The 15987-nt window shown below is 47.9% G+C and overlaps 1 long non-coding RNA gene across 2 annotated transcripts in view; it reads right to left on the reverse strand.

Moving 5' to 3' along the window:
• The window catches only part of LOC133760843 (uncharacterized), a 19840-nt gene extending 6592 nt beyond the window's left edge, over positions 1 to 13248 (reverse strand). The window contains exons 1-5 of one of the 2 annotated variants that reach the window (XR_009866007.1): positions 13170 to 13248; positions 8723 to 8855; positions 4455 to 4573; positions 1398 to 1463; positions 736 to 851 (exon numbers count right to left, since the gene is read on the reverse strand). This is a non-coding gene — a long non-coding RNA (uncharacterized LOC133760843). The remainder of the gene's footprint in view (positions 1 to 735; positions 852 to 1397; positions 1464 to 4454; positions 4574 to 8722; positions 8856 to 13169) is intronic. The other variant, XR_009866008.1, reaches the window with a different exon arrangement.
• Between the last annotated feature and the right edge of the window lie 2739 nt (positions 13249 to 15987).

The following is a 15987-nucleotide window of genomic DNA, read 5'->3' on the forward strand; positions in this document are numbered from 1 at the left end:
GCGGAGGCGCGGCTGCTCGAGGCCGAGGACCTCCCTGGGCCCCGAGAGGCGAAGCCCGAGGCTCTCGGAACCTGTGCCCGCGCGCCCAGGGCGGTGTCGCGGGGCGTACAAGGGCGCAGGGAGGAGAGGGCAGGAAGGGCGTAGTCCCCACTTCACCCCTGCCCGCGAATCTGCCTTAGCGCTAACCACGGCGCGGGACAGCTCGCGGCCCGCCAGCGCTCCAGCCGGCCCCCGGGCGCAGACGGGCGAGCCACCCGCGCCCCGCACCGGGCGTCCTCGGGCCGCCGCCACCTTCCGTGCTGCGGGCCAGCGTCCGGCCGACGGGCGGACGAGCCGCGCTGCTCCGCGCTCGGCCCGGCGTCCCTCCCGGCTCCTGCGCCGTCCTGGGTCACGTGCCCGGGAGGCCCCGGCTTCGCACGGCAGCGCGCCAGGGCCGAGGCTGGGATCGGCCCCTCACTGCTTCCCGAAGCCGCTGTCGAACCCTCTGGGTGTCGGTGTTGTGGTGGGGGAGGGAACCCAGAAGGAAGTACCCCAAGCTTTTGGAAATGGGGTCACCGGGGTCTGATCAGCAACCCGCTTCCCGAGGCGACTGGCTCCGAGACGGCCAGGGACGGGCTGGCAGGGTGCGGGCTGGAAATCCCGCTCCTCCGCTGGCTGCACAGCACCACGGCGGCGTCCTTCCCACCCCCCCCCCCCCCAGAAGGAAAACCGTTCCATCGAATATATTGTTCTGACCTAAACACGTCCCCGCACAGTGTTCACAGGCCAGGGTGACTGTAGAAATTCCTCACGGAAATGACGTCGTCTGGACACCCTTTTAGCTAAGCAAGTTGCTTTGCTGCCATTTCCTCCTGGAAACAATATGGGAATCCTCAATAAAAGCCTGGCGTCACCAACACTATTACCACTACGCTGTTTACAATTTTGTTTACAAAAAATAAACTTCAATACCACCAACTTTTCACTTTAAACACTCTGGTATTTTTAAGGTACAGGTGTCAACTTAAGGGTTGTTAATTGATATCAATTTTTAAAAGTTCATTTTACCTTAACATTACTTGGGTTTATTTTCCTTTATCAAAGGATCCATTTATTTAAACTCATTTTTTTAAAAAGTGAATTTCTCTCCAACACACCATACTTGCAATGTTGGAAAGAATTCTCATCCCTGTTAGAGGGCACCTGAAAACCACTACGACTGCATACTTCGGCACATTACAATCACAAGGCAGTATTGCAAATGAACACTTTATTAAGCTGTGCATGTTTGCAAATATCTGAATTCGAATTTCAGTTAAAGATTTTTTTCTGAAGTGAGTTTTCAGAGACTGGTTATTATATTATACATATTATATATATGATATAAATTATATTCTTACAGATTTTTAGAAGCTTACATTAAATTAGGTTCATCTTCAAAGAAGTAGGCATGCACTGATTGAGACTGCTTGATGGCAACGAGCCTGTGGAGAAGAGACAGCATGCATCATCGGAGTGCGTAATTTTCACCCTGAACATGATGGTTTTCAAATTTTCAATCTATTGCCAAAACTTCCTTCTCTGCGATGGATGTGCATGTGTACAGAGTCTGATTCTGAAGCAGCCAAGGCTCTACTGCAGATGACTCGGATCTGGGTTTTGGAAAACCTGGGTGGCCTGGGTTGCTTCCTGGATGCTGGCTGATTCTACTGTTGGGTTCAGAGCCCCAGCCAACAAGAGCCACAAAGGCAAGCTCTGCAGGTGCTAGCAGAGGGTTGTGAGTTAGACCCTAACCCAGGCAGGACATACAGGGACAGTGGAGCGTGAGACAGTCCCAACTGTAGAGTAACAGCCTGTCTTCCTGGGCTCAAGAGTGAGGAAACACCATGGATCCACCTCTACCACACAAAAGTCAATGAGCTGTTTTTTTTTTTTTTTTTTAATTCGATTTCATATGGAAACACGTAACAGAAATCCAGTACAAAATGGATATCAAATTTAAATACACAGAAATCAGAAAACTTTTTTAAGTTGAACACAAATCATGTGTCATATAAAATATACACCAGAATTTCCTCAAGGTAATAAGCAAATTCACTGAAAACTTGCGCTGACTCACCACATGACATGGAAACAAGAAGTGTGTCTTCCCTTTCTATTAGTCTTAACTGCAATCCTACGCTAAGCCTGGTTTGAGGTCAGGCAAAGTGTGATCGCCCAATAAATCCAGACTTACATATCTATGGCTGTCAACGCGCAACTCAAATCTATAAGATCATGTTTCTTAAATTAAGGGGAAATTAAAAAAATAAAACAACTCCACGGAGGCTTATCCATCTTTTTCTGGCTGTGGGCCTTGAGTGACCTTTTTCCTTTCCTTCTTTTTTCTTTTCTTTTCTTTTCTTTTTTTTTTTTTTTTTTTTTACTGTCCCTCAGGTGTTTCCAAGCGTCACTGGGGCCAGGAAGTTAAGTTAGCCCTAACTTGTATTCTAAGGGAGACTCTGCTTGGGACAGGCCTGCAGACCTGGCTTCCCACTTTGACACGAACACCCACACGTTCCTGCCACACTCCCAACGCCTGGAAGAGCAGCAGGTGTTCTCGATGAGCAAAGAAGTCCCCCATTATCCCAAGGGGAAAAGCTAATATCAATCTATAAGGGGGAAGAATCCAGAAGCAGAGTAACCATCAGCTCCTAACTGGCTCTGGCTCTCCTCTCGACGCTTACAGGAACGCAGTCCCTTTATTCTCAGTTCCTGACTCGCAGGGATCAGGTCCATGGAGCTCAGGCAGCATGAAGGCTGGAGGCATTGTTCAGACGGCCATGCCCTGTTTCCTGGAACGAGAGGTTCTCTCCTAACTCTGGAAACAAAAAGGAACTGGAGACTTCTGTGCAGGCACTGGCTGCCTCAGAACCTGTGGGGCGGGGATCCCAAAGGAAAAGCTTCCACTTCTTGCCAAGACGGCTTAACAGAACTGAAAGTGTCCACACCTGAGGGGGCTGGGCGTGGGGCTCTTGGCGCTGCGTGTGGAGAGTACACCTATGGGTGTGCGGGAAGATGGGCAATGGTCAGGGCCTGAGGGACCTCTAGTCAAGGACTGTGGACTGTTCAGGTGGGATTACATCACTAAGGGCAGTGCCAGGGTTGGGGGGCCGGGGGTGGGGTCCTCTGTTGAGTCACAAAACCCTTTTCACTAGGCTTCAGAATTCTCCTACGCACAACTGGGGGCTCTGCCAGCCCCCCAAAGTCCTCCGGCGTCTCCCCTCTCTGTGTGAGAAGGGAGACCTCCGGCACAGGAAGCCGACCTTTACTTCTACAGTAACGTCAGTAAACCATGTCTTCTGGAAGGGCCTCAGAGGGATTCACAGGATGGCGTTTTCCGCTTTCTCAACACACCGCCCACCAATTTCCCCGGGACGCTGGCGTGGAAGCCGCCGAAGAGCAGGTGAAATACGGAAACAGCCTTACCGCCGAGCAAACAAGGACGATGCCAGCCTCTCCCTCCCGGCCCTGCTCCCCCCTCCCCCGGCTCCCAACACTAAGCCACCACAGTCCCCAGAAGACTCTGAGTTTGTGCGCTTAAACGGCTGCTTTTCAAGGAGGACCAAGGTCTGTTTCCGGATGCGGGGCCTCACTTGCTCTGTTACTGTAACTTAATTTTGTCATGGTTTGTTTTCGGAGATTATTTGGAGTGAATTGTTTCTTTTGTTTACTATCCAACAAACGACCTCTGCTAATCTTGTATTTTATCTCCCTAACATATGGAAAAGCTATTTATTCTGGCCAATCACATAAAATGAAGAAAACCCCATTTTATGGAAAGGTATATATCACTAGTCTGTTGATCATTAAAGATATGATTACCAGTGAAAACCCTCTGAAGGTGGCACATTTATGCTTCCAGGAACAGATGGGGACACGCATTTTCCTTGCAAATACTTTTGAAATTGCTCTACTGGTAGCAGTATAAAAATGATATACAGATGCCAGGGCCGGCATGGCCAGGATGAGTGCGCCAGATTTACACAGTAAAGCCTTCACACGCGGGCTGTCAGTTTTGATTGATCTCTACTATACCTCAGGAACTTGTTGACTAGGTAGGGAAACAGTGCAAATAACTCACAGCAGCAAGTCAGATAATTCACACAACCAATCGGTCTGCTTCACTCTGGCTGTGACATACGAGCCTCCCCTCCAAAGATGCATCATTTTCTAGCTTGAGCAATATTCAATGTCAAGGAAGAAAAGGTATTAAAGCCACACAAAAGGAGCTGGACTATGGCAGGACAAGAAGTTGTTTTGGTAATGGGGGCCAGCTCCTGCCCTACGCTAAGTCCTACCAGAGCGTTCAGGCCCAATTGTCATTATCATATTGATTAAAAAAGAAAAAAGTTCATCATAGTGCAATTTTAGGTTTAACGCCAACGGATCGAGAAAGAGCAAAGAATTATCCCACAAAAGCACAACATTCTTACCGCAGGGACGATTCCCTGTTCCAGTTCATTGATGGAGTTGATTAAGTTTAAATGAAGCAGACACTGGATAAAAGTAAGGGTATTGACCACTGGGCACCGCGATCCGTGCTTGAAAGGACCTGATACATGCAGAAAAGCAAGATTTGCTAAATGCTCTAATCTTCAATCAAATCTTACATCAATACAGACAAAGTTTGGTAATGAGAGATTCAATGAAGCATGCGGGAGAAAGAATTAATCCTCTTGGTCTAAACTGGCTTCAACTTTGAAGCTTGCTCCGAAGGAAAGACAGTTATCTAAATGCTAAATAAGAAACTTATTGTACTTTTCATGGCATGCTAATCTTTTGTCTATTTCATCTCTATTATGTGTATGCTCATAGATTGCAGTTGTCATGGTGATTATATCTAGCCACGCTCAGGGGACGGTGGTGAGAAGCCAGGCATGGAGGTGGAAAAGACCCCCACGCAATCCACAGTCCAAAAACAAAGTTTTGAAGGAAAAGAGAAGCAGATAGGCCCTCTGCGACTTCCCACTAGAGCTATGGAAGCGTGGGCCTCCTGCGCCTGAAGCCTGAGGTACCCACAGGGAGTAGAGCAACATTGGGGTGGGGAAGGGGTCAGGGAACCTTCTACCTCCAACCTCTTTCCCCATAAAAGTTCCCAAATTTTTAGTTCACAGGTGCCTCCCTCCCCTGGCACTCCTTCCTTCTCCCCTGCCCCCAACGCCAGCTGTGAGCAGCTGGTAGAAAGAACCTCTGGAGAGAGAACTGACAGACTTGAAAACTGGCAGCCCCATCCTGCATGGCAGTGCCCCGGGCAGGAAGTTAAGTCATCAGATCTGACTGCCAGATGGGTTTGAATGCGGACCAGAGAGGCCCATGCCGCCCTGGCAGGAGGTGGAAGCGACAGGGTCATGCGGGGCCCTGGTGACCAAAGGTGACCCTGGGCCCTTTATGTGTTTTACAAAAGTTGCCAAATTAAGATGGGATTATAACTGCTGTAGTCCTTGTCAGGCCTGAAGGGCTGGGAGCCTCAACTATGCTCCGGCAGTGTTGATGAAAAGCCTGAAAAGTAATAAAAGGGAGAAAAGAGCAAGGAAAGTAACATGTATAACTCTTATTAAAGAGAAGAGCCGCAGAGAGGTTGTGAACTTGAATCACTGTTTGAACTTTAATTTGTTCATTAACAGGATTTGCCCCTCACTGCGAATGTTATTACTTCCCTTTGCCGCTCAGCAACAACTCTGGGCATAATGAAAGAGTCTGGCAAAAAGTTAAACGCCTGGTAATTAGTTCATTTAATTGAAAAAAGTGGGGAGAGAGAAAGAGAGGTCCCACGGCAAGAGCAGAAGGCAGAGCTGGGAGGAAGGGCAGGGCTAAAACAAAATCTGCGTGGAGGCCCCCCCACACCCACCACCCCTGGGGGAGTGGGCACCTGGTCTCTGAAGATGCCCCTTCAGCAGAATTCATGCCAGCAGCTCCCTAAAGATCCTTTCCCCAATGCCACCCACCCCAGGTCTGAGCTCCCTGGGCAGAGTTTCAGCCAGGGACTATTTTGAGTGATTTGAGATGGTGGCCTGGTGGCCTGGATGCCAGAAATCCAGAACCCCTCTGTTTCATAAAACCTTTCATTACAAGGTGGGGGGGGGGGATGTCTTTCTGCTTTCTCCCCTCCCTTCCCTGGATGCAGACTTCTGCTGCCAGGCTGCAGTGAACTGGGGAGTGTCAGGGGCCAGATAGAATCTCCATGTTTGCATCTTAATCAGCCTAGAGCTTTCTTTCCTCCCCCACTCCAGCACCCAGTTCAAATAAATGCAGGAGGTGAGCAGTGAAATACACTCCTTGACCGGCTCAGAAGTAATAGGACTAAGCCAGTTTGCTTTGCCTCTAACCTCAGAGAGCCTACCTTTTCCTTTGTTACTTATCTCTGTTCTGCTCCCCTTTCATGTGTGTCCTTCCTCGGAGGGAAGCAAGCTATTAACACGACATGGCCCTTGCAGCCAAATGAGAGAAGAGCAGAGTTCAAGAACTCAGTGGTAGAGCAGTTATCCTCTCCCCGTTAGTGTTTACAGCCTACCGTAGTTAGGATTTCCTAATGTTGTTAAACTGGTGGCCAAATAATCTGCGTGATGTTCTTTAGTAACACAATTACCCACCAGGTACTCTCCCGCTACAAAACTACTGCAGACAGAAAAAAAGGTGAAGAGACAATGTGAGACAATATAAATGAATTCCCTAGGACCCCAAACCATTTCCTAGGTTTGTTTTAATTAAATGGCTTCCAAAGCCAGGGGAGGGAACAGAATTTTCTCATCCGAATCACATTGTCTAGAAACCACCCAAATCACCATTCTGCTGGCTACTTCCTCCCCAGTCACCACTATGTCTCTTGATATTACAATCCTAACCTCACGCTTTGTGCCCCTATAAATGATCTTCCTGAAAACCAGCGGAAGACACACATTGAGTCTGCGCCAACAACAGAAAAGGGGAAGAGGGGCTTTATAAACAAGGCTATTTTATAAGTTGAAGCAGTACTAGGACTTATTTAGCATCAAAGTCACTTCTCACCTTTTACAGTCCCCAGATACTAAGTGAGCTCAATTTGCCAAAGCTGTGGATCTATCCTAGTTTTATTCTAGACAACTGACACTAAATATCAGGAGCCTATAAACAGAACAAAAACTCCCCCTTACTCCACACAGCTGAGGCCTACAAGTGGAGAGACCAGGTCTGGTAACCCTGTCACTATCCTAATCCACACTCTGATCACCCTGCACATACGCCAGTGGGATTCTTCCTCCAGCTCAGCCATCAGCTGCCTTGGGATGAACTTTCCTACGCTGTCACTCTACTCAAAGCCAGGACAGCTTGGATTGCTTCAAACAAGAACAGCTCCTTAAACTGACCTCCATCTTCCTCCCCTCTACAGGAGAGGTGCTGATTGGCCTTTCCTGGTTTGTTTCCACTACTTGCCTACAGAAGGCCAGACAGCGCTCTCATCATCCCCCTGAGAACAGCATGATTACCTTTGTTTGATTGAGGTTGGCAGCCACCATGTTAGGCATTACAAACATTATTTCATTTAATCCTTTCAATTTAATGAGATGTGTTTACACCCATTTTAAGGTGTAGGGACTGAGGCTTAAGAAATTAAAGTTCTGGGGCAGGTGTTGTGGTACAGTGGGTTACACTCTGCTTGAGAGGCCGGCATTCTGTATCAGAGCCAGCTCAAGTCCTGGCTCCTTTGCTTCCCATCCAGCTTCCTGCTGATGTGTCTAGGCAGGCAACAGATGACGGCCCAAGGCCTTGGGTCCCTGCCACCCATATGGGAAACCCAGATGGAGTTCCAGGCTCCTGGCTTCGGCCTGGCTCAGTTCTGGCTGTTGCAGGCATTTAGGGAGTGAACCACTGGATGAAAGATCTCTGTCTCTGTCTCTCTCTCTGCCGCACTGCCTTTCAAATAAATAAATCTTCAACCAAGATTTATCTTGTCCAACCAAGATCTCACAGCAGAACTAGGATAAGTATGCTTATCTCTGCAGCTCAAAAGCTGGTATACTTCCATTCTGGCATACTCCCACCCTGCTATATTGCGTGTCCTGATCTCTCCCTCCCCTTGCCACCTGGGATTCCACTTTACCTATCTGAAGCCCATCTAGCCTACAAATGCAGAGGGAAATGACCACCTTTCACCACCATCTTAGTCTCTGGCAGACTGCTGACGTCTTCATTATCTGCAGCACCTAGCTCGCACTCCCATCTTCTTCCTGTACGGCCAATCAGCTTTCCATTCAGTCCCTTGCAACTAGACTCTAAGCTCCTTGAAGATGGGAATTTGCCTCAGATTTCTTCATATCCCATCCTCACTCTCTAGAGCCTAGGAATATAGCTCTCATTTGCTAAGCACTCATCTCATGCACAATAATCCTTAGAAGATACTGTTATTGTTGCCATTTTGCAGGTAAAGAAGTTAAGGCTCAGAAAGATTAAGAGGTTTGGCCAAGCCACTCAGCCAGTGACTTGAAGATGTGCTATTCAAACCCATACTGTCTGTTCCTTCTCCTTAGCCTTTGCATTGCACTGGCTCAACACACCCTGCCTTACACGACATGAATTTACGGTGCCACTATATGGAGCATACACAACAGATCTCCAGAAAACACCCCTCTCAGCGTGACACTGGAGACGGGAAGGGGCATTGCTTTTACACTTCGGCAGGTGAGGCCCTGAAACTCACTGGAAGGAAGGATGAAGTTTTACCCACCTCAGGATATTTCACTTTGCCCTCCCGTCTTGGAGCCATGCCCATGCTGGGGCAGTCAGTGATGCTGTCTGCATCTGTACTGGTGTTTCTGTGAGGTAGACAGGCAAGCTGCTCACCCCTGCATCCTCTGCACCTTTGAAATGCACACAGATAGGAGAAAATGAAAGATACAAATGTTAATTTTTAAAAATGGCTTTGGGGGGGTGGGGTTCTTGCTGTCTGTTTAGAAGAAATGAGCTGCTGCTCCGGGGAGAATAACAATTGGACACACAAACGCAAAACATGCACAGCTAACAAATGAAGCCCATATGTGGAACTCAAGCCAGTTTCTTATTCTCTAAGACATGAACATAGTGGCAATGGTGGTTAATGAAATCTTTAAGAAAACAAGAAACTTTGTGAATCTAAGAATCAAGGACCAGAAAGCTAGCCAATTTTCTTAACAAGGAGACTGTCCCTCCCAGCACCAAGGCTGCAGATCTGGGCTTGACTGTATTAATGGAGCTATTAAGTTCCTTTACAGGCAACAAGTATTCAGGGAGTGTCAAAAAAAAAAAAAAATTCTCCTGCAGTGGTGCCAGAGTACCTCTAATCAACCTGAGAGAGGAGGAATGCTGACCATACTGTATTATCCGTTTGCCTCTAGCATCCATGCTAAAATTAGTCCATTCTCCCAAATTTCCAGGGGTAGGTTTCCATTTTCATTTATATTTTGTTTCAAATATCTGGACAGCTCAAGGCTATGACCCTTACCTTCATCTATAATACCCAGATTACAGTACACAAAATCCTGCAGACTCATAGCGCTGAATAAAACAAATCCTTCCACCTCAGATGAGGCTCAAACTCCCCTGTGAAGTACCCCTAGTGTGTCCTACCATTGTGTGTATTTCACCTGTGAGGAAAACGCAGCTAGGCCTCAGGTAACACAACTGTATGTGCAAGCCTAGTCCCCACTCCTAGTCCAGGACTCATAACCACATGCTGCTTCCCAAGCCTCAGGGCAATTCCCCATCTGTTCTATATTCTAGATCCAAATTTGAATTTTATAACTCTACAGCTAGAACCTTTCTTTCTGAAAGAGATGTGTTTCCAGCTATAGCCACCAGACTTCTATTACAACAACCTAGGCCTACCTGATTCCTGAAGTTCTAAACACTACATACAAAACTTAATATTTAAATCCATATTTAAAAATATGTGGGTGACTTTTAAACCCATAGAAGATGGGCAGGCATGATAGGCCATCTCAAAAGGAAAACTAAAATCACTGTCACTTGTTTTTCTTTAATTATCATTACTTATGGAGGGTTTGCTGGGCACCTGGTATTCCTTTGTATTCCCAACATAAATTTTAGGAGTTGTGTTGTCTACTTAACGGGCAAACAGTTCAAGTTCTTTCCCCAGTAAAGATCTAGAACTGAGCCTGTCCACTTTGTTCACTGACTTCTTAGCTAGGTATATAACCCTGGTAGTAACCAAATTCCCTAAAAGCAGAAGGACCAAAAGTTCCAGACCAGACAAGTGACAGAATAAGGACATTCCTTTTGTCTCAGCTCAAACTTAATCTCCATATCACATCTAACTCAGGGCACAAGGTGGGGGGATGTACTTGTTGCTTTAGGCTGTTGCCCCATTTCTTTGTCTGCTAGCTGACCTTCCCCATGTAAGGGCTTCAGCATTTGCAAGTTTTAGATTAAGCAGGAAAGCTCTTTCATCTCTGTCTACTGGCCTTGATCTCTCCTGAGCATTGTGGTCTGGATTCCTACTAATCACTAATGATTCTATGGCCCTCTATAAAACACTATAGGCATTAGATCTGAACTCTTAGAAAAATGCCTAGTCAGCAAATTACATTCGTTCAGCTTTTTTTGGTTCACCATAAGTCCCAGTTGGAGTTGAATTTTAATTATTGCTTGAAATGTTAAATTGTTTGCTGCTGGTTTTTGGAAAGCAATTGTAAAGTCTTCCCTCAAATGAATTCAAACACAATTCAAAAACCCCAAGACCTACCCACCTTCCCCTTCCCCTTCCCCTTTCTTTCTCTTTTGCTTTAGTGTCTTTCTCGTGTCTTTCACATATTCTAGTCTTAAATATCATAGTAAGCATTTACGTGCACTGGGTTAGGAGTTTTACATTTCTGTATCTTATATAGTAAGTAACATATTACTAACTTAAAACAGTGCAAAGTGCCACTACATATATATTGTGGGGTCTATATTCACTCACTAAAATAACCAGCATTTTGGTTCACAGGTTAGACCTCACCTACAGTCTGAGGCTGCTGAGATTTCTAGTAATGGGGGAATGCCCTGCTCACTAAAAAAAAAAAAAGTTAAGTTTGTATTCTTAGTTCAACACGATTCTTTAATATTTCAAGGAAGGAGGAACACAATTCTTTGGAACTACATAGAACAATCCCAGTTTTAGGCTTGATAGCTTGACTTTTCCCCACCTGATCCATTATTCTAGAACTTAACAGCTACTTAAATCATACCCAAGTTGTGAATTATCAAAAAATCTAGAAGCAACCAACCAATACAGTGGTAGGGATAAATGTATTTGTAACATCTTGGCTTCTCTTACGTGCTTCCTAAAACTTTACATTCTTTAGGTGCAGCTTGCAGATTTCACACAGAATGTTTTGGCACTCAAGGATCTAGGCACTTCTGAATGAATGATGTCAAGCATTACCCAAGAAAAATTAGCACTAGAAATAATAGGGACAAACATGTTGGGTATGTTTTTCTATTTTGGTTAAACCAATTAATTGTAACCAAGCAAGTGTACAACTACTTGAAATATTTTTTGCTTACTTAATTGTAAGCAAATCTTATTTCAGGTTGGAATTAAAAAAGAAAAAGGCAGTGGCTTTGGTTTTAGCTGAAAATACAGTGCTTTCACTCTCTCAGTCCATCACATCACATAAGAAGCAAGACTTTTTAAGGAAAAGTTCACATTCTAGAATAATCAAAAAAATATAGTAAGCCTCTTCCATCATAGTTATCCCTTGAAGCTTATTTTAAAAGTTTTAAGGAGGAAAAAAACCACAAAATCACGACACAATAAATAAGGCATAAGCTGGAGAAAACTTTGTGAGTCCTGATTAATTTTCTTCCATTGACTTACTACTTAAGAGTAGTTAACACAACTGTCCATTTCTAAAAGTGAAAACCTACAGTCTTTAACTCTTTCCTAATAATATTCCTTGAGGTTCTTGGAGCCAGGTGGAAACAAACACACTTTAGTTACATTTCATTAATTATTTATTAAATGCCTATAGGGATCATGTTCAATGGCAAAGTGAAGTGGAGGACCTGTAATAGGTAATGAATAAATATTTATTAAATGGGTGGGTGGAGGAAAAGAAAACCATTTGGAGTTCATTGTAAAATCAACTCCCACACTGTGGACCCCCATGGGATTTGGTCCGTGTAAAGACAGTTTCCAACTCAAAAAGTGTTTGCTTAGATCTGGATTTGACTTTTCCAGTTATTCTACTTCTAGAAAATGGTTGGTTTCATAAACAGGTCTCTCACTGACTTCCTGGGAACTGTTTGCCGGGTCACTAGTCTCTGTTCCTCAGTTGACATAAAACAGGAATAAGACAAAAACCCTTCATCTGCCCACGGAGACTTAGCGAGTACAATGATACACGGCGACAAGATGATGAACCACAGCTACCTCGTTCAGCATTGTGAAAGATGGCAACCCAACACCAACTACTCCAGTGTGTGAACGAAGCCGCGAGGCTTCCCGGTCCCAGAGCGGGTCGAGGACGGGGTTCTGTACCATCCGTCCTCGCAGTGACATCACACTGGTTAACAGCTCGGGTCCGTGACGGCTGTCGACCTCGCGCGCGGAGAAACACGCCGGCCCGACACGGACACGACGGCTCCCGTGCCGGAGGAAGGCTAGCCTGGACCCGGGCGTCAGGGGGGCGCAGGAACCGAGTGGTTGGCGACCTGGACTCCCGTGGCCGACAGGCCTGTCTGTGGGTCGCCCTTCTCCCGCTTGCTGGAAAGGGCGATCGAGGCGCGGGGTCGCAGGGCGCGGCCGTCCATGGGATGGGCCAGGGCTGGACCCGGCGAAGGGCCTGGCCTTGGCGAGGCGCTCCGGGCTGCGCTGCGGCCTCGCTCGCCGCGCTCCGCGGCCCCGCGCCCCGCACGCCCTCCTCGGGGGTCTCGCGGTGGGCGCGGCTCCTTCCCAGGCCGCGTCTCCCCTCAGGTCCCCTCAGGTCCCCCCTCAGGCTAGCCGCACACAGAACCCCGGAGGGCCCCGTGCGGCCTCCGCGCTCTCAGTCCCCCCAGCTCCCGGGGGGCGCAGGGCGCAGCGGCCGGGGTCCCCGCCTGGCCCCGCCGCCGAGCCCGGCTGACGAGAAGCCCCGAGCGGGAGGCGAGCACCCCCGCCCCGAAGCGGGGCCCCTCTACCCGAGAGAGACTCTCACCTGCAACGACCGGGCGCTGCCGCCTGCAGGGGGACCACAGAGGGTGCGCCGGGCCCGACCGCGCGGGGACCTCGCTGGGGAGCGCAGCCCCACCCGGCAGCACCCGCACCTTGGCGCCGCCTCCTCGGGAGGGAGGCCTCTACCGCCCGGCAGCGGACCTGCAGCCGCCACGCGCGACGCCCATTCCGCCCCGCGGGCCCCGGCCCCGCCCCGCCTCGCCTCGCTCCTTCAGGCCGGCCCCGCCCTCGGCCCCGCCCCGGGCCCGCCCGCCCCGCCCATGACCCCGCCCCGGCCCCGGCCCCGCCCCCTCCTGTCCTCTGCCCGCCGTTCCCTCTCCCCTCGGCCGGCGGGTGCCATCCGCTCACTCCGGGAGACGAACGCGGGGCGACGTGGAAACCATTCCACCAAAATGAGCTGTGATATCCTTTTGATAGCTATAATTTATTCCAAATCGTCCCTGGACTGAAACGATCAATTAGCAGCCCGAAACGCACTGTGAAGTAAATTGTCACACTCTCTATTACAGGATGGTTATCATATATTTATAAGGTGTGTTTTCTGCAATCAGAACCAACAAGGTGTTGAGCGATCAGTCATCAACGCACTTCTTCAAAAAAGAAAGGCAGAGCAGCTCCGGCATTGTGTGGCGGGGAGGGGGGAGCCTCCTGACAGTTACCCCCTCCTTTCCTGCTGGCAACCGCGGAGCCCCTGAGGGCTGGCGCTGTGCACACGCACCCTTGCCCGCGAGGGACCCCTGGTGCGGCGCCCCTGTGAACTACAGCCCACCCCCACCCTCTCCCCCCAGGACCGGTTTCCTATTGTGTAAAAGCAGACCAGGAGTGAGAACCGCTCGCACTGCCTTCCCTCTCACTTTGGAGAACAGGATCTTACCCTTTGCCTATAAGCTTCTAACAGAACGTTCGCTTTCCGCGCTTAACCTCGTCTCTCTTCCTCCTCGGGTCTCCAGGGATTGCCCTCCTCTCTCTCTACTACTTAAGTGGTACTCTGTAAGATTACATCAGGATGATGCAAGGTGTTCTCCAGCGAACTGGGCATTCGAACTGGGGTCTCCACCAGAACTCTTCTATCATGCGTAGAGTTCTCAGAAAATCAAAGGAAATGCTCACTTAGTCTGGCACACGGCTTTAACTGGACCAGGCTTATAGTACTACCCTCAGTGGTCAGGAATGCACATCTACAGCTTTGGGGCTTTCCCTAACAGAAGTTTACCAGGGAGTCATCCTTGAGTTTTTGAAGGGTTCTTACTTGCATCCAATTAATATTCCTTTCATCCAAACAAACATAGCTCTCGAGCCCAGCCTGCTGATTACTGATTGTGAGAGAAGTTCGGCAGCTAGAAGTATGCCTCTGTGGAAATGCAGTGGCATTTGTCCAGAGTGAGTCACAGGTATGAGGGTAAAATGCAGATTATACACATTTTCCTTAGGTTAACTGCCCCTACTTCTGCATGGCAGGGCTTGTCTGCAATGACAGCTCTTGAAGAACAGGAAGGAAATCTGGTAGGGCAACTGGACCATGCCAGCATAAATGGGGTCTCCTCTCTCAGAGAGCAATAGGACTAGGAATGCTTGCTTAAATTGGTTAGAATAGCAAAGAGCCAGACCTAGCACCTTTATCCTGAACCTTCCAATGTTATGAACTTGCATTAATAGCTAATATTTTGAGTACTTATTACATGTCCAGCACTGTGCTTTAAATTATGCATTATCGGGACTGCACTGTGGCATAGCAGGTTAAGCCACCGCCTGCAGTGTCGGCATCCCATATGGCTGCCGGTTCTAGTCCCAGCTGCTCCACTTCTGACCCAGCTCTCTGCTGTGACCTGGGAAAGCAGTAGAAGATGGCCCAAGTGCTTGGGCCCCTGCACCCACATGGGAGATGCAGAAGAAACTCCTGGATCCTGGCTTTGGATCAGCCCAGCTCCAGACATTGTGGCCATCTGGAGAGTGAACCAGCAGATGGAAGACTCTCTCTCTGTAACTCTACCTTTCAAATAAATAAATACATCTTTTAATAAATAAATAAATTATGCATTATCTTATTTAATCCCCTCAACAATATTAATGGGGAGTTCCTTCATTTTGTCAATGAGAAAACTGAGACTTGGAGAGATTAAGTAATTTACCCAAGGTCACACCCCTAGTAAATGGAGATCCCCAGTCAGGGTCAGTCTCCATTGCCCACATCTTCACCCCAATAATACCTCAACATTTTCTGACTTTAAGATTTTTCCACCAAGGAAATTTTAATGGAGCTCATGACACAAGGAGAGAGGTAAATTCTGGGAGAAGAAGGAACAGCTGATTGCAAGAGAAAACCGAACGGTTACTTATGCCCTCAACCTGGGTAATTACTTGAGCCGTGGTCTACCCTTCCTATAGCCTATGCTTTGTTTTTCAGAATTAACACCTGCCATGTAGCCAAATAGACTTTACCGAGGATCAGCTGTGGCTGCTAAGCTGGAGGCCGGGTGTAGAGGATGGACACTGCAGACCCCAGAGAAAGCAGAGCACCCTGGGGAGGGCCTGAAGTGGGAGCTGAGCGGGCCAGGGGCCCTTGTCCCAGACACCAGCTCTGGGAATAAAATGTTGCTTCCTAATGGACTTTAAATTACCAACATCGCTAAACTCTCCCTTAATAGACTTGTAAAGATCTGCTTGCTACCTTTTTCTCCCTTCATGTAGAATTTGTAATCAAGAGCCCAATTTTGTCATTTGGAAATACTAATTATCTAATCACGGCATGCTGCATAACGTACTTGTCTGCCCAATTAGCTAGGACAATTATTAAAATTCAG

Source organism: Lepus europaeus, chromosome 5, assembly GCF_033115175.1.
Source record: "Lepus europaeus isolate LE1 chromosome 5, mLepTim1.pri, whole genome shotgun sequence".
Lineage (NCBI taxonomy): Eukaryota > Metazoa > Chordata > Mammalia > Lagomorpha > Leporidae > Lepus > Lepus europaeus.